This window comes from Ceratotherium simum, chromosome 4 (genome assembly GCF_057802395.1).
Source record: "Ceratotherium simum simum isolate JZ-2026a chromosome 4, ASM5780239v1, whole genome shotgun sequence".
In the NCBI taxonomy this organism is placed as follows: Eukaryota; Metazoa; Chordata; class Mammalia; order Perissodactyla; family Rhinocerotidae; genus Ceratotherium; species Ceratotherium simum.
Window position 1 is genome coordinate 35,857,931 of NC_141903.1, and position 23,811 is coordinate 35,881,741.

The window sequence follows — 23,811 nt, forward strand, 5'->3', positions numbered from 1 at the left end:
AGCACGTGGGAGTGGTACGTTCTACCAGAGGAGTGGAATACCTAAGGGAAAACTTCATGGAGGAGGTGATATTCTGTTTGATCTCCAGAGATGTGTAGCTTGGAGCAGAGTGGGAATGAGGGGTGGGGAGTGAAGGGAGAAGCATGGCAGGTCAGAGGCCTTATCTACATATAGACTACTTAGATGATGACATCCTGGACTTCAAGCTGATATAGCTATTGGATGAGACATCGAGTAGCCTTGGAAGGGGGTGGACATATTTTGCATGGGGGCGGGGACATGAACTGTTTGAGAGCAGACAGTGGAATGTGGTGGACTGTCTGCCAGATGGTCACCAACAATTCCTCTAACCCTGTATCCACATGCCATTCCTCCTAGCGAGATGGAGTTTATTTTACACAAATGTTTATAATAGCCATTATTTATTATTCATAATAGCCAAAAAGTGAGAAACCCAAATGTACATCAACTAATGAATGAATAAAATGTGGTACAGTCACGTGCAGCATAATGACGTTTCGGTCACCGATGCACCGCATATACGATGGTGGTCCCGTAAGATGAGTACCATATAGCCTAGGTGTGTAGTAGGCTATACCATCTAGATTTGAGTATGCGTACTCTACGATGTTCACACAACAAAAGCACCTAATGACGCATTTCTCAGAACGTATCCCTGTCATTAAGCAATGCATGACTGGACATCCATACAATGAAATATTATTTGGCAATACAAAGGAATGGAGTACTGATTCATGCTGCAACATGGATGAACCTTGAAAACATACTAAGTGAAAGAAGCCACTCACAAAAGACCACATATTATATGACTCTATTTACAAGAAGTGTCCAGAACGGGCAAATCTATAGCAATAGAAAAGTAGATTAATGGAGGGGGAAGGTGAAGGAAATAGGGAGTGATTGCTAAAGGGTACGGGGTTTCTTTTTAGGGTGATGAAAATGTTCTGAGGGGCCGGCCCTGTGGCTTAGCGGTTAAGTGCGCGGGCTACGTTACTGGTAGCCCGGGTTCAGATCGCAGGTGTGCACCGACGCACCGCTTCTCCGGCCACGCTGAGGTGGCGTCCCACATACAGCAACTAGAAGGATGTGCAACTATAACATACAGCTATCTACTGGGGCTTTGGGGCAAAAAAAAAAGGAGAAGGATTGGCAATAGATGTTAGCTCAGAGCCGGTCTTCCTTAGCAACAAGAGGAGGATTGGCATGGATGTTAGCTCAGGGCTGATCTTCCTCACAAAAAAAAAAAAAAAAAGAAAGAAAATGTTCTGAAATTAGATAGTGGTGATGGTAGCACAACTCTGAATACACAAAAAAACCAGTGGATTGTACACTTTAAATGGGTGAATTGTATGGTATGTGAATTATAGCTCAATAAAACTGTTACCAAAGAGTAGGGGCAGATGACATCTATTTCCCCTCCTGTTGAATCTGGCCAGCCTTGTGACTTGCTTTGAACAGCAGAATGTGGGGTAAGTGATGCTGTGCCAGTTCTGGGCCTAGCCATTAAAAACCTGGCAGCTTCTACTTCCACCCTCTTGGAAGCTAGCTGCCATGTAAAGAAACTCAGGCTAGATGAGAGACTATGTGTAGAGAGAGGCCTCATGGAGGCAAACCAAGACCCTAGTCACGTGAGTGAGGCTATCTTGGACATTCTAGCCCCAGCCAAGCTGATAACTAACTTAAGTCACACAAGTGACCCCAGGAGAAATCACATGAAGCCCACTCACAGAATCGTGAGAAATCGTTGTTTTAAGCCACTGAGTTTTGGGTGATATGTTACACAATAGATAACTGAAACACAACCTCTCTGAGCCTCAGATTCCACCTCTGTAACATGGGACTAATGCTTTAGGGTTGTTGAGAAGATTACATGAGCCTAATACCAGGCACTATGCTCAAGAAATACCCATTGCTATAGTTATTATTATTATTAAAAACCACCCCAGGAGACCCTTGACATACTGCAGGGGTGTTCTTTGGGAAGCCTCATTCCCACAAGCATCTGCTGCTTCCAATCACATGGTTTCCAAAAAGCTGGTTTCCTGAGAAAAACAAAGGTTTTTATTACTACAATTTCTGAAAAATGAACTCTGAACCATAAATGGACTACCAAAGAAGGTTCTGCTTAGATTAGCAACCTACCCATCCATTCAACACGCCTTTATTAAGTCCTTATTAATTACCAGACACAATTAAGAATAGCTAAGACTCTCTCTCCTTTGAAAAAGAAAGAGTTTCCAGCTAGGTAGCTGTTAACTGAATGGACTACACACTTGAACTTCAGCTGAGATATGGTATTTGCAGTAGCAAATAAATCTAAAATCATCCAGCTGGGAAAAAAACCCTTAAATTTCCATAGAGAGCCCAGAGACGCACGCACAGAATAGAGGTCCCAAGAATGATTCTTATTGGGGATCCCAGAAGCAATACAGAGAACAGGGAATTAAGTAGGTCCCTAAAGTGTGCATCCCTTAGTGAGGGGATTGAAGGGTCCCATTCACAGAACCTGGACCCCAGGTGAGAGAAGAACTTGACCATCTGGCATCACCTGCTGTCTGGGTGCAGAATGGGTCCAGGCAGTTAACATTCACAAGCAGATGACAGAGAAAGAAATCCTGGAGAAAAGGCAGTTAAACAGCTTTCAGCTGCATTTATGAAATCATGATAAACTGATAACACTGAACTAAAAGACAGAGCCTTTTAATCCTAAGAAGAATTTAGATATTTTTTCCTTAAAAAGGCTGATGTAATACTTAAATTACACCAAAGGTAAGAAAGAGGACCAAATCTTTGAGTATTTTCTGCATGAGGGGACAAAATCCACCGAGCCCAGGAAGCATTTATTCTAGGCAAGCTCTATAAAGTTCTAAATCCATTGAATGCTAGTTACTTACAGTCAGTATAAACGACACAAGCCTGGAAATGCTCTACACCATAGACCACGAGGGCTACGGGTGAAAGACATAACACCAGGCAGGCAATGGGCTGAGTCTATTGGATAACCCAAATGCTGGGCTGACATTTTCATTGACATGTAACACAGTAAAGTGCACACATAAGCGTACAGCTTGAAGAACATTTGTACCTAGATTACGAATATTCCTACTATGCCAGAAAGTTCCCTTGTGCCCTTCTCAATCAATAATCAACCCTGCCCCCTACTCTACAGCCAGGAGTAACCACTATTTTGATCTCCATCACCATAGATTAGTTTGGCCTGTTCTTGAATTTCACATACATGGAATCATACATTATGTGGTCTTTTTGGCCTGTCTTCTTTCATTCATCACAGGGTTACCTTGTTTTGAAGCAGAAAACTCAGAAACTGAGATTTTTTTTCAGGAAATCCTCCTCTGATGTCACAGACCTGGATGCCAACTACTCTGATGACACTGGTTATACTTCCTGCACTCTTCCGAGCATGTTATCAAAACTTACAACAAAACAGAGTCTGGGATTGTAAAAGTTTTCCTTCAAGATAAACTTCTAAATCTTTTTTTTTTGTGTGAGGAGGACTAGCCCTGAGCTAACATCCGATACCAATCCTCCCCTTTTTTTCTTGAGGAAGATTGGCCCTGAGCTAACATCCATGCCCACCTTCCTCCACTTTATATGAGACGCCGCCACAGCATGGCTTAACAAGCAGTGCGTCAGTGTGTGCCCCGGATCTGAACCTGCGAACCCTGGGCTGCCGAAGCGGAGCACGCGCACTTAACCGCTTGCGCCACCGGGCCGGCCCCTCAATCTTTTAAAAGTATTCAAATCTATTCAATCTTAACACAGCCTCTGATCTGACACTATACAAGTGTAATCTTCCCCATATTGACTGCAAAATTCCTCTTAAACATATTTTTCTTCCATGGCATCCACCCAATCTAAAGAATCTTCAAATCTAGGAATAAAATGAACCATCACTTGTTATCACCTTTGATCAATAAAGGGTTAAACCATAGGCAAATCTCTGAGGCAGCCTAAGGCCCTAAACTCAGATGACTATGGGTCAGCTCAGAAGAGACTGGAGAGGGACAACACACAATAAATTGTAGGGACAGATTCTTAAGCCAAACTATCAGGATTCGTATCTGGGGTCTGCCACTTCTAGCTGGGGGGCCTTGGGCAAGTCATTACTCCACTCTGTGCCTCAATTACTGTGCTGTAAAATGGGAATAAGCTCATAGGATTGTTGCGAGGATTAAACGTTAATGTATATAAAGCTCTTAGGAGACCACCTGGCACATAATGAGGACTTGGGAAGAACTGGCTATTTTAAAAAGCTGAAAGTGTTGTTAAGAGAGCAACTATTCTGCAAACCAAAAAGTTCTAAAACAGTCACAATAGTCACCCAAACACCTAGCACAGTGCTTCTCAAGATGTTTCCTTTCTAATTCTTCAGACTGATACTTTTTGTAAAATGCAAGATTACATGCTTAAATGTCACAGGAATGTCAAATTGCTCTAAAAGTTTTTGAATGTTTACTCTCACTTTCTGTACATATCTCATATCTCGTCGTAGCCTGATAGCCATTCATACACTGGCACCTGTCTGCAGAGTAAACTTTGAGTAGCACTGTTCTAGCACACAAGAAGGACTCATGAGCCTGCTGAAAACTCAGCACGCAGGTTAAATAGAATTATGAAAACACTAGTAAAGAAAACCAAGCCCAATAACAGGGGCAAGAGGATGACTTGAGGGTCAACAAGCTGAGACATAAAATGATCCCAACAGGCTAACCCTAAAAAACACAACTGGCTGCCAGAGCAAGAACCCAGCTGGTACTTTCCCCCAGAGTGCTCCAGGAGCTGCCCTCAGAAAACATGTCAGCCAGGAAGTCATCAGCCCCAGAGGGGACAAGAGACATGAGGGAAGTAGGCGGCACTGACTCGGGCCTCCTGAGAAAGAAGTCCTTCTCAGGAGTTAGAAGGCACCCTAAGTAGTCACCAAGCCTTGTGAATGTCAACCACAGCACACAAAGGCCAGAGTTTCTTCTCTGCCAAAGAAAACATGCAAATACGTCCTTTGGTGACGTGGGACTGCACACATGCACGCCCACATACACACACACACACACACCCCGTTCACAGTACCTGTGGTTTTAGGAGGCTCCTGAGGTCCGCCCTGCCAGCCATACTGTGGGTATCCTTGGTAGGGGTACCCCTGAGGAGGTGGGTAGGGTCCCCCAGCAGGTCCTGGAGGGTAGCCCCCAGGCCCCATTGGTTGTTGTGGATATGGTGGGTATGGGGCCGTCGGACCGGGGCCCGAATACGGTGGAGGGTTCCCTTGGTTCATCAGGGACCTGCAGAGTGTACGTAAGAGACAAACAATGAAAATTATTTGCATTTAATCTGTGGAAATTATTAGGAAAAAAATTTCAACCCATGAGATCATTTACAAAATGCCTTAAAGTTGTCTCAGACCTCTTGTAAATCTTTAGCTCTGCCCATTTGGTTTCCTTCTCACCATCACCACAATTGGCAAATATCTTATGGATCTGTTTATTTGCCTTTTGTCTGCCTTCCCCACTAGACTGCAGGCTGTGACAGCAGGGATCAAGTCAGTTTTGGATCATCACCGTGACCCTAGAGCTTAGCTTAGTGCCTTGCACAAGGAAGGCCCTGCAATAAATGTGTTGAATAAAAAAACAGGATATTATTTTGTTTTTTAATTCTCTGAAATTTCCATAAATGTGATTGGATAGCTCTTAAGAAGGCAGAAAGTCTAACAGTACTAATCACGAGTCAAATCAGTGGAGGCTGACCCAGTACTAGAAATCTTCCAGTAGAGTTGGGCCACATTGAGGTCTTCTAATAAGTAGCACTGCTGGGAGCGACTGACCAAAGAGTGTAACCACCACCACCGCCTTGGGCACTGAGGTGATCTAGTTGCTCTCCCCAGACCCCTAGCTCTGAGCAGTTGAGCAGTGTCTCAGTCATCGCTGGACAGAGGGCAGCCCGTCTATAGAGGGCAGAGATGTCTGTAGAGGATGCTGAGCATCTCCTCTGACCATCCAGCCTCCTGGGTCTCTGGAGGGCTCACCAGGAAGCCCTACTTGTGTTTACAGGTTCCTGTTCTTGGTGGTTTGCTACTGTGAGGGAGGCCATTGCTTCCCAGCCCCCAAAGTCTGTTAACCATTCTCTTGGGCTTGACCCTACAGTGCCTGACACAATAACTTCCAGATTAAAAGCATGACTGGGTAATGCAAAATACATACAGACTCTGGATGAACAATGTGGTATCTGTCACCTTGCTGCCTTGTACTGTTACCCATCTCCTCTACTGATATTTAACGTTTTACCTATCTGAGTGTCTTCTAACCCCAACTAAATAGTAAGTTAATAGAGGGAAGAGTCTCATACCCAAAACTTAATAATTTCACTATTAATTCTTTTCCATAACATGCAATCAATAAATTCCTAAGTGACTCTACATGAAGAAAAGAGCCATAAAGTAAAGTTCCCTAGAAAATCCGGGTTAAAATAATAATGTACTTTACTGGTTGCCCACACAACAACCATATCCTGCTTTATAATAGCAGTCAGATTTCCCATTAGGTATCCATCCATTCTTCCTGCAGTTCAAGTGCTTCAGGGGAAGCTCATCCTATACCAGCTCCAAGGTGAGTCCACGCTACTCTAAGCCAATCCAGGTCACCCTCTCCCCCTTTTCATCAAGCTTGATTCAAGGAACCCAGGACTAAGCCAATCACAAAAGGCATCCCTTGGCCACTGGGATTGGTTCTGAAGTGTTTTGTTTGATCAGTTAAAATCTTGGGGCTCTCCTACCACACTCCCAACCTTTCCTTCCCCTTAACACAGGCACACATAGAGTCTAGCAAAGACATGGCCTACGAAATTGCTGACAGCCAATCTGCAGCCCTGAGGAAGCCAGCCTTAAGATAAGTAGGCACTGGGCCTTCCCCGTGGGTTAGCGGTTAAGTGCTAACGCTCCGCTGCTGGCAGCCCGGGTTTGGATCCCGGGCACGCACCGACGCACCGCTTCCCTGGCCATGCTGAGGCCGCATCCCACATACAGCAACTAGAGGGATGTGCAACTATGACATACAACTATCTACTGGGGCTTTGGGGGAAAAAAAAAAGGAGGAGGGTTGGCAATAGATATTAGCTCAGAGCTGGTCTTCCTCAGCAAAAAGAGGAGGATTAGCATGGACGTTAGCTCAGGGCTGATCTTCCTCACCAAAAAAAAAAAAAAAAAAACCAAGCTAAGAAAAGAGGAAGTGCTTAGTATGGTGAGGAAGTCAGAGAAAGCTTCTGAGGGGAAGAGATGAACACATCGAAAGTTACGCAGAAACAGAAATTCGATTACTCAACCTTTACACTCTGGTCAAAGGCAACAATCTGTAAGAAAGAGCCCACCGCATCTGAGGAACTAACCAGGTTCATTACAGCCGAAGCCTGCAGTATTGGATGAGGCCAAAAGGTCAGCTCACAAACAGCCTTGCTAAGAGCAGACTTTCAGGATCATTCCAGCTTCCTTTTCCATAGTTATTCTTTCTCTTTTAAAAGGATTCATGTACCGTGGCTTAGCAGTTATGTGCGTGCACTCCGCTACTGGTGGCCCAGGTTCAGATCCCGGGCGTGGACCAACGCACCGCTTGTCTGGCCATGCTGAGGCAGCGTCCCACATACAGCAACTAAAAGGATGTGCAACTATGACATACGGCTATCTGCTGGGGCTTTGGGGAGAAAAAGGGAACAAAAAAAAAAAAAGGAGAAGGATTGGCAATAGATGTTAGCTCAGGGCCGGTCTTCCTCAGCAAAAAGAGGAGGATTGGCATGGATGTTGGCTCAGGGCTGATCTTCCTCACAAAAGAAATAAATAAATAAATAATAAAAATAAATAAAAGGATTCATGTAGGGGCCGGCCCTGTGGCTTAGCAGTTAAGTGCGCGCGCTCCGCTACTGGCGGGCTGGGTTCGGATCCCGGCCGCGCACCGACGCACCATTTGTCAGGCCATGCCATGGCAGGGTCCCACATAAAGTAGAGGAAGATAGGCACAGATGTTAGCCCAAGGCCAGTCTTCCTCAGCAAAAAGAGGAGGATTGGCGTGGATGTTAGCTCAGGGCTGATCTTCCTCACAAAAAATAAAAAATAAAAGGATTCATGTAATTTTATTCATGTTTGCTTGTTGGATACTATTGGCAAACCTAATCATTTGTTTATTCAACAATATTAAGTACCTACTACATGGCAGGCCCGGTACTGGGGATATAAGAGAAAGAACTCTAGCTGGCTTGCTCCTCCTCTTGAGTACTGCTAATAATAAAAATAAAATTATCTTTTCCATTTGTTATTGCATCAGATGGAAAATGCTGGAAGTTCTCCAAACTTCAAGGGTATGGTGAGGACAGTTCGGCTATACAGAGTAGACAAAATCCACTTTGGGCAGTCACCTCAAAGAGTTATGCAAGTTTACTGAAACTGAGGTACAAGTAAAGAGCCTGCATGACCCCACCAATAGCGGAACTTGTGCCACACACACATGTGAATGTGCGGTGAGCTGAGATAAGAAGCAACGGCCTCAAATCCAAATCCCAAAGCCACAAGAACAGGCATTCCAGAACAGAAGGCCTTCACCCAGGAAGAACCTACTCCTAATGTGGACAACTTCACAAGGGAGCCCCAGACAATAGCAACAGCAGGGATTTACTTTTTAAAGATGGTGGTGGTGCTCCCAACAATAGAGCAACGCAGGAGACCTCTGATAGTTGATAGTTATCATAACTTGAACAAGATCTTTGTTTTTATGACTTGCTCATCATTTCTAACACATTTTGCTCTGTTACCATTTCCTAAGTTGCTTTTCTTTTGGGGACAGGCTGGAAGGAGACAACCTGTAGTGTTACTTCATTATTGTCTAAATACTGATTCTGGTGTCAACCTCTCAAATATTATTAGCCATCCCCTACCTCACTCACGATCTTTTGTTTGCCAGAGTTCTATCAGGCCCTGAGCTGTCTACATATAATCAATGAATGGATATATATTAGAGCATGTCTTTTCTATCAACATTTTTGCTTGCAGCTTTAGAATAGCTTCTCTGTGGAATACACAATGACACAGCTCAGAAAGCGGACCCCTGACTGAACAAGGGTATCAAAATGCACATGGAAGGCAAACAAATCATAGTGGATCATCTATCTCTGGAGGCCCTGTCCTAGAGTAATGAAGAGGTTCAGAGACCGTCTTATTTTATTTTTCTTTCTCACAAACAATATTGATATAAAAACTATCCATTGCTTTTATAATAGATACACATGAAACTAAGCATTCTCAACCTGTCCTGATACATTATATTAGGAGTAGTAAAGTCTGAAAAGTCATACCCACATTAATTATCCACAGCAGTTCAACGTTATTTGAAAATATGGCTATAGCCAATGAATCTCGCCTTCTTCCACATTAAACTTGGTGTGTACATTTTCGCATTCTTCCAGCCTTGGAGACTTTGAGGGAATTCAGAGAAGCCCCCTTCATCAGAGAATAACATATCACCTACTAAAATCTTTTTAGTATAGAAAGCTTTCTATAAAGCTTTCTATAAAGAACTTCTGGCTGGATCCACCCGTTGCTCTATAAGATACAAGATCTATAACATTTATTAAACAGCCCTTAAAAAAATCATTGCTACCTGAAAATATTTATCATCAACTAAAATAGCCTACCCTTAGCTGCCCAGGCATTGGTATTCCATTCCTCCCAAATGTTTAGAGGAAACATCCTTTCTTTTTACAGAGGGTCTATCCTTTTTTCTTAAGAATTCTTCAAAAAGACACATTTTTAAGTGAAACCTCAAATAAATAAATAAAAACACCCTATTCTTTGAACCAGCAATTCTACCTGTAGGAATTTATCCTACAGATGTATACTAGTGCCAGTATGCCAAAAAACAATTTTATACCACACAATTTTATACCACACACATGGATACCTACTGTAGTATTGGTTTATAATAGCTATATAACATATATATTATATATATGTATAAAATATATATACGCACACACACACACATATATATGATATATAACATCCCAAAGGCCCATCAGTATGGGAACAGTTAAATAAACCACAGAATTTCCAAACCATGGAACTGCTATTTGACCCTTAAGAAGAATGGGGTAGAATTACATGTGCTGATACAGAAAAGCACCAACACAGTGAAAAAAACAAATTGCAACACAGTGCATTCTACTATCCCATTTGGGTTTAAAAATAAAGTTCCATTTCTGGACCTCAATAGATTACAGTTATATTAATGAATATAATTATTCATTAAACTGTACTTTTTTGTTATATACACTTTTCTACACATATTTAACAATGAAAGTTAAAACTCCTGCTGATCATCTTCGGGTAAAGTCTGCCACATGGCTTTTAGGATTAAATAATCCATTTCTTAACTCATAGAGCAGGAAAGCCATGCTTCTAGATGCTTCCAACAGCCATCCAACTACCACTGAGATCACCTTTTGTTCCAGTCGCCATCTGGAAAAACCAAGCTCAAGAGCAGGATCCAGTTGCAAACAGTTCGATGGGTTCCAGGCCAACCTCACCAAGGTCCCCTTCTCCAGCCTTTATTAGTCATGTTGGTCCTCTGCAGAAACCAGAGGACTGCCTGGATGCAGGACTCCCTTCTGCCTTCAGCTTCTGGAAGGACTCCCCAAGGGTGGAGATAGCTGCCGACAATGCCAGCAAATCCTGATCACAACCTCCTCCCCACACTGCTGGGACACCCAGTCGCCAGGGCACCTCCAGCCTCATCCAACCACTTAGCTCAGGAACTCTGATCAGTGCTCCTCAACGCTGCTATCTGGAAGGCAGTGGGGAAGTGAAGGTTGGCTCCTCCTCAGAAAAAAAGGCTGGGGACCTCTGAATTACATCTAGTCACTGGGACATACAGAACAGCATTGTAACTCTGGAACTTCAAAGTGGCAGCCCTTAAAGTGACAATGAAGAGAAAATGAGGCCCAGCAAGAGAGAGGGTAGAAAGAGAAAGCAGCAGTTCACAGAAGGGAAAGGAAAAGGGAAGAAAGCTGTTAACACAGAAAGTAAGTTGGGGAAGTGAAAGGATAGGTTAGAGCATGGAGAGAGAGAAAACGGACGAAGTCTGCCCCCTGCCAAGTTGAGAGGACACACTAGAAAGGGACAGATCCATCCCTCCCAACAAACCTGACAAGGGCGCTTCCCAGGCCAGGACCCCCACCAGCACAGCCCCTGAAAGGCTGCCTCTGCCTGCCCCTCCCAGACCATTAGATCAGGCTTTGTGGGAAAGTTGAAATCTTGATGGCTTAGAAAGAGGTCTCTAACAGCTTAATGTGCTGGCAATCTAACTAAGCACTCCTGGTTCCTGACAGATACCAAACGGGCCACGGCTTTACGCCACCATTAAAGCGTGCTCTCCTGACCCTCTGAGGGAACAGCAGCTCAGTCAGCACTGTGGGACAGCTCTTAATGGACAAGAGTGAATTTCACTTCACACCAGCAAGTACCACTCACGCCTACCAGGTACGGCACCCTAAGAGACCATACGACCCCAGAGCAGCTCCTTCTCCCCTCCTTTCTTCTCTTCATTTTCATGGGATTTTTAAAGAAACAGGCATTATGGACAACAAAGGTTAGAAAAAAATAGATGCTAGATGATAACTTCAGAGTTTTTTCCTTAGTAATATCCCCAACGAGCTACTACATATATATATGTGGAAGATAACCGGCTCAAAGCCTATGCGGTACTGAGAGTAAAAAAAAAACTGCATCCACTCTGAACAAAAACCTGAGTTTTTCAAGAGCACACTTGTACAGAAAGAACAATATAACACAGCATCAACGAAGTCACACCCCTGGCAAAGGGCCTAGAATTTAATATAGTACACAGGCTCACCACCACTCAGACCTCCTTTTGGCAAACTTCATGTCAAAATACCAGTGGTTTCACAATGACTGCACTTATTTCTTTTTAGTTCCTAGATTCTTCACTCTGCTCTCTTCCTGGTACCACAGAGCCACACGGAGTTTCAGAAGACGGGATTTAAGAGGCCCTCTCCATAGGCCTGCCTACCGCAAACCATCCCTACCACCCGAAAAAATTCACTATTAGTGAGTCATATCTTTGGTTGAAGGCAGTATTTTCCAAGTGGGGTATGTGGCATGATTCGGGGAACACAAACAACTTAATTTTAATAGATATGCCTTTTTATATTTACCTACTACTTATGAAAGGTGATAGTAGTTTTCAATTTAAGGCAATGATATGGTTTCCCTTTTAAATAAATTTTACACTTTAAAAAATGGGTCAATTTAAAGAAAAATGTTAGTTAATTAACAGTACAGATGGCATAAACATAACACAAAAATCAAGCAGGTGGAACACAAATGAAGTGTCAGAAACACCAGGTAAAGCATCCACTTCCAAGCCCCTTCCTTTGGAATGTGATTACCCCTCACTGGAGTTTCTATGCCACCACCAGACATCAAAGATCACCAAGATTTAGTTCAGCAGTCAGCAGAGCCAGGAGGGTGCAGAAACTGGATCGGAGATAAAAGAATCATATTGGCCTCAGAGAGGTGTTGCCGGGGAGGAAACGGTGGGGGAGGGGAAGGAGAGGGGAGGGCAGAGTCTGGGGTCTCAGGGAAGCTGGTGGCAGTAGGAAAGCAGTAAGTATTAGGCTTAATGATAAGGACTCATGAGATAGGCACATTCCTACAAAAGTCCCGCTCTTTGCACATATTCTCCCTAAATGATCCTGCCCGTGGTCCTGATACAGAAAGCTGACTGGTCAAGTACTGAGGGCTGCATTAGAAATTTAATGTGGCAGAAGTCTGGCACCACTTTCCAGATCTTTCTCTCCCAAAATATCTTTGTAGTTCAATTGTTCCCCATCCCTACCTTTCTTTGCACACTGATCACAAGGGTCAGATGGTTTTCAGTTATGATGTAGTTTCTGGGCCATTTCTCTTGGGACTAATGATTCTTTAGCATAAATCATCAGAGGACTAATGATAGAGACCTGTGAATAAGGCCATACTCTCCGGTGAGGGAATTCAGGTAGATGAAACTCTCCTCCCACCATGACTACCAACACTCCCTTAGACGATTTAATTGAAAGGGTTCAGAAAAAAATATAAATCATCCCTTGTTTTTGGCAAAGTCATACCACAGGCTTGCTGCCCACAGAGACTGGATTCAAACCATTTGTCTCCCCTGCTTTAGAAGTGAGGGCCCATCCAATTTCCTAGCCCTGGTTTTGAGGGCTTCATCAGTACTAATATTCCACATATGTCTCCTAAGAACTACGAAAGAAGTCATTCCAAGCCCACCTCCTTTTGAAGAGCCCTTTGTATATAGTGCCCAAAGTGGTGTGAACCTTTTTGGCTAGAGGGTCAACTCATGTCCAAGGTCTTCGCTTCTATACTGCTGTTTTTTAATTGCTGACTCCCATTTTATAGCCAAGCCAATTAGTAGCCTTGGCCAAGCCTGGGGAGCCTGGAGGCCTGGAACACAGCGCTCAGCTCAGCCTGAAAAAAACAGGAAGCCTCTCCTGCAGAGTTTCCTTCATGTGAAACTAAGCCTAGCCAACAAATGTCAGAAGTCTAAGAGACGGATGTAGCTCTGTAGAGTCCCTCTTGAATCTCTATTCGACTGAGTAGCAAGCCTGGCGGACTGACATAGGAGGGGGGACTTTTAAAAGATGGCTGTTTCACTCATTCAATTTAGTGAGCATTATTACCCACTTCTGTCTCTGATGAGCTTAATAACTAACTCCTTTAGGGTTGAAAGGATGTTAGGTCAAATCCCCACAGCCTGCCAGGTTACTGGTTTACTCCAGGCACTCTAAAAGAGCCAGAGAGAGAGAGTGAGGAACAATCTGAACTGATTTACATATGAAATACAAACATGCACTTACCCTCAGGCCTCCAGATCTTGATTACAGGCTTATTGGTAACCAAGCCCAAATACTCCATTAAAAAAAAAAGAACACCTTAGAGTTTGAAAGAGGCTTTTGCAAAAATTTAGAATGTCTATCTCTTTTTTACTTCACTACATGTCAAAATATACCATTCATCCAAGAATTAAAATATTCTGCTTTGGAGGAGCTCAAGTTTCATATAAGCCTCTCATTAATTCTCCTTGTGAGAATTAATTCTCTCTCATTAATTCTCTGTGAAGAGGGTACTGACCACTATCCTGTTTCAAGGTCGAGGAATGTTTCTGTGCCAAGAAAGGAAGGCCCTGCCCTGAGCCTTGGTTGACAACAGCGCAGGCCTAGAATGTTCGGTGGCCAGTCTCCGGCACATACCTCTGCCCCGCCTCTCACCGGTGCCCAGTTCCCCTTGAGGGCATTCTGAACAGCCAGCCCCGGTGTTTACCATAGCTTGTGTAACACTAACATTTTTTCCTGATAATGAAGTCTTAAATTCTCGACCAATGGGAAAACATGTGGGGGCGGCAGGGGTGAATGAATGCGGAAAATTTCCCAAAACTCTTGGCCTACTTAACCACCCAGACAGCACACAGTTATAATGTTGGGGGTAGGGGATAGTTTCTTCCAAAGGAAGCATGATTAGTTTGGCTGGTTCAAATATTTCCAAAGAGATTTAGTAAATGGTTAACAATTATTTTTTAAACGTGGCGAAGAAATCTAATTTCCCGCGATTCTTAATATTATGGGGCTCCTGCAAAGCCCCTTAAAAATCACTATAACAAGCCCTACCACTGAACAGGTACCAGAGGAAAACCTCTTTGGGTAAGTAGTGTATGGTAAACACACATTGCTCAAGTGACCTTTCTTAAGACTTCTTTTACAGAGAATGATGCCACTGATCTGACTGGAAGTTGGCTCTCCCCAGGTGCCACCACTCTGGATTTGCCCTCCCTAGAGTGCTGTGCTGGTTTCTTTGTTTATGCGCACACCAGCTGCGGTCACCTTCCCAAGTTCTCAGCAATTCCCTAAACTGCCTTTTACTGTATAGGATCCCTGGAGGTCCAGTTCTGTTTTCTGGAGTCAAACCAATATAAAACAAATTCGTAGGAAGGTTCAACCTTTTCACTTCCTCCCAGAAAATAGAAGTTGCTAAGATTCAAAATAAAATGGACAGCTGTGTTGTTTTGTTTTGTTTGGTCACAGAATCAGTAAATTTCAGAGCTGGGAAAAACTGTAAATCACCAAATCATTCCTCTTCAATAACTAAAATATCTTCTTCCTGTATTTCTCAGGAAATTAAGACAAAATGCCCAATTAACACCTAATCAGTCTTAAGCTGAGACGCCCACAGCACCACAGCAGGTAGGAAAGGGGCACTCTTTGTTCTAAGAGTAACAAACAGCATGGGACTCTTTTTGGCTTCCCCAACGCCCCATATTCATGTTTTGGGCACTGATTATCCTCTAAAAACTTCCCCCCATTAAATCTCCTCCCAGTCACTTGGGGTTTGGGTTTTAACCTGGGGATAAGAGGTGTTTGTAAGACACTCTGAAAGTTCTGCAGGGCAAGTGCTGTGGACAAAACAACGCGTGCATATTGAGGGGGACAAAGTTCTCAGGTAGTCATTAAATCCGGCCAAATGAGACAAGAAAATGAGCTGCAGTTAGGTGCTTCTTGTCTGTCATAAGAAGGAATTTTTTTTTAATTTGCTAACAACGGCTGAGGTGTACCGCCTGGCTGCCTGTGTCCCCCACCCCTGCTATATTTCATAAGCAGGGTTCGCAGAATCCCATCAGACCAGAGTTCTAGGCGTTGTCACCTCTTTCCCAGGCTGTCACAACAGCCTCCTCACGGTCTCCCCGTCCCAGCGTTCCCCCTACCCCAGTCCAGCCGACGCTTCAGTGGCTCCCCACAGCACACAAACCCTTACCTGGACACTCAAGAGTTTTTTCCTAACCGGCCCTAACCTAATTCTCCAAACTTTTTTTCCCCCAAAACACACAGCCCTAGCATTCGGTCCAGTCAGTTACCGAATCGTCTTTCCTTTACCCCCAGCGCAAGGCTCGTGGTCTGCTTCCCCGGAGGTCCCCTCTCCCTCCCTCTACCCTTCTAACTGCCACTGCCGCCGGGAGGTTAGTCCCCACCCCTCAGGACTCCGCTCAGATTTCACCTCCCCCAACAGGTCTATCCAGGTCCTACTCCACCGCTCTCAACAGTCAGCATTCCTTCCCCCGCAACACCTTCTCTGGACACCCCCGGCTCCTGCTGCCACCCGCGGGGCTCCCGAGCGGCCTCCTGCCCCCAGCAGGCCCTGCTCAGAGCACGGAGGAGGTCCCCGGCAGCGGCCCAGAAACCGCAGCCCAGGGCGAAGAGATGCAGAAGCCTCCCGCAGACGTCCCCCGAGACAGGGTGTGGCAAGTCCCGCTCCGAGCCCGCCGACTCCTCTCAAGGCGAGAGCCGCTCACACGCGGGGCCCGTTAGTCCACCGCCCAGAGGCCGGGCGAGCGGGCGGCGGGGATCCTCCCCAACCTCCGCCAGCAGCGCGGCGACCGGGAGCTGGAGGAGTAGCCGCGGTGCGGCAGGGTGGGCATCCGGCCGGCTGCAGCCGCTCCCCCGGCTCCCGGCCCCTCCCCTGGGGCTGCGCACCCCCGCCGGAGCCGGCCCCTCCCGCCCCGGTGCCCGCTGCTCTCCCAGGCGCCCTTTGGGGAGTTCGCGGGCGCGCACAAGCCCAGAAGGGCCCTGCTCCCGCCTGACCCCCTCCCTGGGGCCAGCTTGACCGGGCCCGGGTCCGCCGCGCCCCACCTCTCCTCTCCGCGAACGAGTCGGGCACTGGTTCGGTCCGGACCTGATGCGACCAGACGAGACCGCACAAGACACTCCGCCGCACCAACCTCGGAGCCAGTGAGGAGCCGCGGCCCGCCTAACGTCACCACTGCCCGGAGCGCCCCGAGCTCCGAGTCACCTGATCACCCTGGCAACGCGCACGGGGCGGGGCGAGGCGAAGGGCGGCGTCACAGCGCGAGTCCCGCCCCAGCCGCGGTCTCTGGGCGCCGCCTGGAGCGCTCCCCGGCGGTCGGCGCCGCGGGGCGGGAGGTCTGGTTCTGGTCTCCGTCCTCGGGCTTCTTAGTCCGGAGTGGATACCTGAGACTCCAACAGGCACTCCGCTTAGGTTGGATCAGTTCTCCGAGACTTAAAAGATACCCCTTCGCTGCTAGTGCCAGTGCCTGGAAGGCAGGGCTTGTGTCCCCGAGGTACCCTGTTCAGAGCGCGGCTCGCCGAGTTCGCTGTGGGCTGCTCCTCCTCGCGTCTTCTCCGTCTAGACCCAGCTAGGTTGGGGGTCCCCGAGCTGTACCTGAGAGGCCTGGGGCTGAGGCCGATAACTGGATTGCTCTCTGGCAACTTTTCCTAATAAACCTCACAGCAAGTAGTGCAGCTTTCGCTGGAGAAATGTATTAAGACTTCATTCATTCAGGAGAGGGGAGGAGAGGGACTGGAACCTAGGCCCGGACCTCTTCTGAAGGCCTCCTCCTTTTTCCATCCAACAGAAAGAAATCACTGAAACACTCCCAGAGCAAAGCCTAGGACAAGCCTGTGTCGACTGAAATAGTCTGGGTAAAGGTTAATTAAAGGTGACAGATTTTCACATATTGAGGTGTATGGGGTAATTATTCAGGTTCAAAAACTGACTTGTCTTCAACTAAAGAAGCCTGACTTAATGGCCTATCAAACATACATTGTACATCTGCTTTAACTATTAAAGAGTGCACTCTTAAGAATGCATACTTTCCCTCCTCCGCCCTATTGGTAATGCCAGTATTAGTCCCTTCCCCCCACCACCCCCCCATATAAGGGTGATGTTGACCTAATTTGCAACTGAATACCTCTTTGAAACTTTGATGACTATGTATCCTGGCTATGTTTAATATATGTTCTTTGTTCTCAAAAGGTATAAGACTGCTGAAAACAATGCTTCTCTGGAACGCTTTCTTCCTTTCTGGAAAAGGCTTTCCCGGGTTATAATCCTCACTCTGGCTCTGGTAAAACTCACCTCTCTCTTATCTATAGAATGGTTATTTATTATTTTGCGTCGACAAAGGAGTTTATTCAATAATCAAAGTGAGGAATTCAAATCCCAGGAACAGTCCAACAGAGTATTCTGAGGAACTGCTCCCAGGTGTACAGGTCTAATGCAGTTTACATACGTTTAATAATGCAGTGTATGTGCAGGAAAGGGCTTACGTATCTAATAGTCAGATGCTTCAAAGATAAGAATTTTTTGGTTATTCGTCAAACAAGGCTTGGAATGTTGGTCTTATCTATGTGTGGAGGGAGGCAAGGACCAGGGTTGTCACTTTTTCCCTCAATCTCTAAGAAATGTAGTTGGGAAATGTGAGAGTGAGGTGCCCATTATGGCTTCCTGTTGCTGATTCATCTTGCTGGCGTCTTTAGTCATGAGACAAGGGGTTGCAAGGTCATTCTAATACAGGCTTAAGATGGCCTGCATGGCTGCTTCACAGTACAGCATGGATTTTTATTGTACTGACTTGAAGCCTATGCACCTTGCTTGCTAGATTCACCTGTTAGACGAGGGAGAGGGATCCCAGTTTCGTTCACACCTACAAATCCTACTTGCAAAGTTTTTTGTTTTTCATTTTGGAAATTGATTTTCTCTTCAAATGCCTCCCCTTGCTTGCTATACTCATATGCCTACACCTCTGTGACTTTCCAGTCTCTGGACAAAGACCATCAGCTTCAAAATGAAAATATAACACCCCATGGAGGTCCCAGTTTGAGAGCCACTGCTTCTCTCATCCCTTCACTTCTTGTTGACTGAGTTTCATTTAAGTTTTACTCTCCTACTTCCTGACTGCTATGGAGGTTGTATATATGTATGTTGTCCTTCCCTCTCAAACTATGGGATTTTAGACCAAAAGTTATTTTATAATCAGCTTCTACTGAGCACCTTTTGGTGCCTGGCAATGATCCTTGAAAATCAGGAGTTTATGGGTAGTGTGTCTCATATCCAAGTACCACCTGAACTGTTTATTATTTATTTCATAGTTTTATTTAAGTGATACTTTTTTACTTTTATACACCTATTTTTTAAAGAAACTAGCATATAAATGAGAAAAAAGACAGTTGTGAAAGGTAGAGAAGAATCATGGCTCCAAACAGAAAGAGTTGAACCACAAAGAAGCAAGTGAAAACATGAGCTCAGGTCCCAAGGGGCAGAGATTGGGGGGCAGGAAGATGGTAGGAGCAGGGAAGGGCAGCCAGACCTGGGGTGTTTGGCAGATCTGAGGAGGGGAACTTCAACTGGAGGTCAGGGAGAGGCCGGGGAAGAGTTGGCCCAGAATGAGGTTTATGGGATATAGTAGAGGGGAAAAGTGCTGGGAGCAGAGAGAAGGGAGAAGGCTTCAGAGAGAAAGGAAAAGCAGCAGTGTTTGGGGAAGGGTTGCTGAAAGAGAGGATGAGGTAAAGAGAGGCCCAGGAAGGGGTGCTAACAGCATTAAGGGAAGGGTTACAAAAGTCAGGACTGTGGGGAAGGAGGAACAGGTGGGGAGAATCTCGTTCAGGCTGATGTCTCCTTCTCCTCGGGACCAGGCAGTAGGCCCTGTTCTTCAGAGGTTGGCAGGGGAGCACGGCATTGCCTGTTAGCCTCTGAGGAGTGGAAGTCATTCATGCACACCCCAAAACCATCCTTGGACCATCAGGGGGCAAGAGCCACCCTTTACAGAACACTGATGCAGAGGGAAGAGCAGAGACGGGTCATCCACAGCTATGCTCTGACTGTAAGGCTTTTTGACTGGAAGGTTTTCTAGGCCCTTAGGGGTAAAGACAAGCCTCTGAGGTGCTAATCTGGGCAGGGCAAGGTGAGGATGGGGGTGCAAGGCAGGGATAACTGCCTTGGAAGGGAGGGAAGCCTCTCGTGACAGCTGGATATTGCAGCTGGGACATATGGGGGCTGTGCTGGGGGAGAGGAGATGATAGGACATGTTTTCACTAAGGTCCCTGGCCACTACTCTTTTACCGAATTGGTTGGGCGTGAGAGGGTGTAACCATCAAAGGAAAGGAAAGGAAAAGGAAAAATCAAAGGAAAAATAGAACATTCTCCCAAACCCACCCCCCCTCCACCATGTGGAAGGAGTGCTGTTACGTGAGTACAAACCCAGGGCATGTTGCTGGCAGCACTCAAGAACCAGAGACTTGGCCAGGGAGTGCATCCCACATGGCTCTTTTCTAGGATTTGACCTCAAATCCCAGGACTAAGCAGCAGATGTAGAAGTTGTTGGAGGCTCACTGAGCTTCTTCACAACAGCAGTGAGTTTCCATTCCTGGAAATAAAGAAAAATGTCTGTGTAGAAGGCCCTGACAAAGCATATTCTCTGTGAAAGTCCATTAGCTACAGAAGCTGCAATGGGTTTTCAACATTTGTGTATTCAGGAGAACCATCCAAGGATTGTAGAGGCAGCACGATGCAGTGGTTGGGAGTCTGTGCTCTGAGCTTTATCTATTTTGTGACCTTGGGCAAGTTACCCCCCTTCTTTGAGCCTCAGTCTTGAGGGGGATAAATAAAATGGGGTATTAATATAAATAATGTAAAAGGGGGATAATACCTACTTCACAAGACTATCATAAACTTTAGGTGAATTCTAGGTCAAAGGAAGAATCCAGATTCATAATTTTTCAAAGGGCCATTTTAAAAACCATATGTTCATTGGACCCCGTTTGTTTACTCATCAATTGGGTGAAAGAATGGCTTTTGGATTCCTAATGTGCTCTCTATGCTGTGCAAGATACGAAAGGAGCATGTTCCCTGTCTTGGTCCTCCAGGCATCTGACTTCTGATAGGAAAGAGAGACGGGATGAGACCACGCAAGGCCCCTGTGATATTGAATGCTAAACTATGGCATGCCCTTCTATGCCCTCAGCATTCATGGAAAGGGAGGCCATGCCATTTGCATTGGCTCAGGTAGGATGCATGAAAGGAAGGATATGGAGCAGAGCCCTGAAAGGCAGGATTTGGAGAAGTGGTGAGAGAAGAGAGCATTCTTGGTCACGTCATCCAGATGACATGCACACCTGGGGCAGGGGCTCAGTAAATGCTGAATGAGTGAATGAACGAATGAATGATTTAAACAAATGAGCAAACACAATAAAATTAGAGAATGGTGGGCATAGCTGTAAGGCCAGCCTAAGTGGACTGTGGAAATTGGAGAGTTGTGAGAAATAAGGTAGAGAAGAGCAAATCGTGGAAGAGCTTTTAAGACGGCAGAATCTTCTGGTAGCAACATGGGGTCTGGAGCTGGAGTGACAGGGTTGCATTTGGACTCCATCTCTTATTGGCGATGTGACCCTGAGCAAGTTACTTAACCTCTCTGTGCATTAGTTTCCTCATCTGGAAAAAAAATAAGGATAACATTGATGTTTACTTTATAGTGTCATTTTGAGGATTAGCTGAGATGATGCATTTGACACCTGAGCCTGGTGCCTGGGACAGAGTAAGTACTCCAAACTGTTAGCTTTTATTAGTAGTATTAGTTTTATTAAGAGCTGAGAAGAAGAGTATAGATTCAATATGAAAACTATAGGGAACCACTGAAGCTCTTTGCAGTGGGAAATGGGAGTGGGAAGCGGTATTTTGTCAAGAATCATTTGGCAGCAGAATTCAGGCTGGTCAGAAGGGAAAGTAGGACCACGGCAAAGGTGCAGCCCAAAGGGTGAAGAAGGGCTGACCAAGGACTAGAAACAACACCTCCTGAAAAAGAGAAGGCCTGCCCCACTTGCTCAACGTGTGTGGAAGTGGGAGCCCGGCACACAGAGGCGCTCAGTAACCCTGTTGAATGAACGTCTCTAGATGCTGCGCAAGTTGAAGAACCTCTTTTTGGAGCTCACAGGCTTGATGGCAAACATTATGGAATTCCCCTAAGTCAAGTGCAGAGAGTGTGAAAGCACTGGAGAGGCCAGGTCCACTAAGACCTGGCCTCTGGCTTGTTTCAATGTCTTCCCCTGATGGAAGCAGACAAATGAACACATGTGAAAGGAAAGCCAGTGAGTGTGGTCAGCACACGCACAAAAACCAGAAAAGAATGACCAGATTCTTTTTCGTGTAAGTAAAGAAATGGTAGTAAAGAAATGAGGGGTAAAAAAAAAGCATGCTGCTTCTACTCTGTCCTAGCTCACTACTCTGCCTGATTCTAATGGAATTTGAGTTCATGTCAAGGAGAAAGAGGCCAAGTCATCAGTCTGCTTCTGGCCATGGTTCAACGTTTTGATTTTTACCTGAGCAATGGGTCTCACAGTTTTGTGCCTCTTTTTCCGATCTATAGTTTCATATTCCCATTTGCTAGTAAGGAGTGTCTCCACTACAAGTGACTAAAATGCTATTCAAATCATTCAAATCATTTAAGAACGAGGGAGAGAGAATTTATGGACTCATGAAACCAAAAATCCAGAGGTGAATCTGAGCTTCAGGCATAGCTAGATCCAGGTGCTCAGACACTGACACCAGGAATCTCCTCTCTTGCTCTCTCTCGCAGCAATCTTTCTCAGCATTCTCGGGCAGTCCCTCTGAGAGTGTCAGAATTACATTCTCACAGCAAAAAGCCCCAGCAAACAAAAGCCTTTCTCTTTCTCAACAGTTCTAAGAAAAGCTCCAGACTGGAGTCTTAGGGTTTGCGTTGGCTTTCCGCTTGCTCGTCTCTGAATGTGTGGCTATGGCCAAGGCATGTGACACCTTGGCTAGTTCCACGCACTCCTCTGGAGCCAGGGGTGAGGTTAGCCTCCCCAAATCCCACACTTCAAAGTGCAGAAGGAACAGGGCTTCCCCAGGAAAGTCGAAGTTTAGTTACCAGAACTAGGAGGAATGGATGCTGAGCACAGAAAAAGCACAGCTGACCCCTACAAGCCACCAACGCCAAAACCACAAGGCTATCCAAGACTCCTGTATGCACATGTATAGAATATTCCAATAGGCTAACCTTGAATCCACCTGGGAGTCGACTCATCTTCTCCTGTATTTCCAGGAAAGTTGCATCCAATGGGGAGCAAACTCCAGCAAATTCAGAGGTTAAGCCTTGTTGAGATTGTGGCATAGAACCTGCCATTGGTTTTACCTAAGTGCACTCTCCTCTCTAGAAGTATTACTTCTGAGGAAAGTGCTTCAGGGAGCACTTAATGCCTTAAATGTGTTTGTACACTACCTTGAGTTCTCACGAGGTGTCACGTAAATGTGTGCATTTTTAATTGTGACTTTTTGAAGCACTGATTCCTGAAGTGGCCTGGCATTCAGATAATGATCTTAGAAACCCAGCCCTGGAAGAAAACACATTTTTCTCCTGGGCTGTGACTCCATTGAGTATGGCAATGAAGTTCCCATCTACTCTGAAGAATATCCCTGCTTTTTGATAGTTTGAAGGAATAAGAAAAAAAATCAATACATATAAATTAGAAATACTCAGCCTATAAGTCTATTTGCATTTATATTTATAAAATGGACCAATAACAATTTAGCACATGACATATGAAGAATAAGAACTCAGGGGGGGCCGGCCCCGTGGCTTGGTGGTTAAGTGCGCGCGCTCCGATGCTGGCGTCCCGGGTTCGGATCCCGGGCGCGCACCGAGGCACCACTTCTCCGTCCATCCTGAGGCTGAGTCCCACATACAGCAACTAGAAGGATGTGCAGCTATGACATACGACTATCTACTGGGGCTTTGGGGGAAAAAATAAATAAATAAAATCTTTAAAAAAAAAAAAAAAAAAGAACTCAGGGGGCCGGCCCCGTGGCTTAGCGGTTAAGTGCGCGCGCCCCCCTACTGGCGGCCCGGGGTTTGGATCCCGGGAGTGCAC

General features: G+C 45.6%; 1 long non-coding RNA gene across 6 annotated transcripts in view; it reads right to left on the reverse strand.

Moving 5' to 3' along the window:
* LOC147917253 (uncharacterized) overlaps positions 1 to 16,873 on the reverse strand; it is a 41,076-nt gene extending 24,203 nt beyond the window's left edge. The window contains exons 1-3 of one of the 6 annotated variants that reach the window (XR_015551950.1): positions 10,507 to 12,258; positions 7,411 to 7,712; positions 5,107 to 5,315 (exon numbers count right to left, since the gene is read on the reverse strand). This is a non-coding gene — a long non-coding RNA (uncharacterized LOC147917253). Of the gene's footprint in view, positions 1 to 5,106; positions 5,316 to 7,410; positions 7,735 to 8,217; positions 9,973 to 10,506; positions 12,259 to 15,889; positions 16,000 to 16,850 lie in introns of those variants that run through there. The other 5 variants (XR_015551951.1, XR_015551946.1, XR_015551949.1 and 2 more) reach the window with 5 other exon arrangements.
* Between the last annotated feature and the right edge of the window lie 6,938 nt (positions 16,874 to 23,811).